General features: G+C 38.5%; 1 protein-coding gene across 1 annotated transcript in view; it reads left to right on the top strand.

Moving 5' to 3' along the window:
- Nucleotides 1–1,086, top strand: part of Con (leucine rich repeat protein connectin) — a 51,683-nt gene that overhangs the window by 11,513 nt on the left and 39,084 nt on the right. The window lies entirely within an intron of this gene.

A 1,086-nucleotide genomic window follows, 5' to 3' on the forward strand; every position in this document is an offset into this window, starting at 1 on the left:
AATTTACACCGTTCCTGTATTTTCACATTCCCTTTACATTCAATTTCAAAATAAAATTACATCAGTAACTATTTATCCAGACGTAGGTTAAAATTGTTTTTATTTTCACGTTTCAAACAGTATCGATCACAATTCTATAAACGCCTGATCGAGCATTGAAAAGATAAGACGTACACTTATAATTAACACTCGTTTTGAATTTTGTCCCCCTAGGGGAAACTAACACATGCACATAGCTGGCTCAGTTTCGTTGTTACTAGCTGTACGTATTTAAGATGGTAAGTGTGGTATGTTTCTTTGGACAGCTGGTGCAGATATTCTTATAAGGATTTTTCTGCTTGCGAGGAGCAAAACGATTTAAAAATAAAACCAATGACGAGCTAGACTCGTCATTTTACCAAAAGGGGTTAACTAGACTCTAAAACCCTCGAATCACAGTCCGTTCCATGGAGACGTCTATTCTGGACGACGTCGAAGGTTGAGTTCATTAATAGATGAATTTTAAACGTTGCGATATAATTTTTTTATGAGCGCATCGAATCAGATCGTTGGAATGCATTATCGATATACTCGACGAACGAAACGAGAACCCGGGAATAGATAATTGTACTGACTCGGCAAGGTTTCTAATTAAATCGTAGGATGTCTGTATCGCTTCAACCGCTGTCTGCAAAACTGATCCCACGTAATTCTACCGACAACTTCGTTGCCGTTTCGCGTTACGTTTGAAGAAAATCGAACCAGCCGAAGGATTCACTCTAATGCGCGCGAAACTTGTGTTAATTTAACTTGTTTCATCTCCTTTGCGAGAACAGCTCATTCGCGGTGCTCAGCCGAGATATTCAAAGATGCGGCAGAACAAAATGCTGTCGCTCGAGGAGCAAATACTTCGATGATTTTAATGTCGAATCGAAAATTTTCCAAACAGATCTACGCGATCGTAATAAATCTGAAGATCACTGTCGAGTATGTTCAGTTAAAAACTCTACTCAAATACGAAATCGTAAAATGAAATCTCGACGCATTTTATTGTACGATACGAGCCTAAGCTTTCTGAGACTCTTTAACAGTAGATCTATTAAGAGG

This window comes from Ceratina calcarata, unplaced genomic scaffold, assembly GCF_001652005.2.
Source record: "Ceratina calcarata isolate Rehan_Ccalc_2016 unplaced genomic scaffold, ASM165200v1 scaffold548.2, whole genome shotgun sequence".
Lineage (NCBI taxonomy): Eukaryota > Metazoa > Arthropoda > Insecta > Hymenoptera > Apidae > Ceratina > Ceratina calcarata.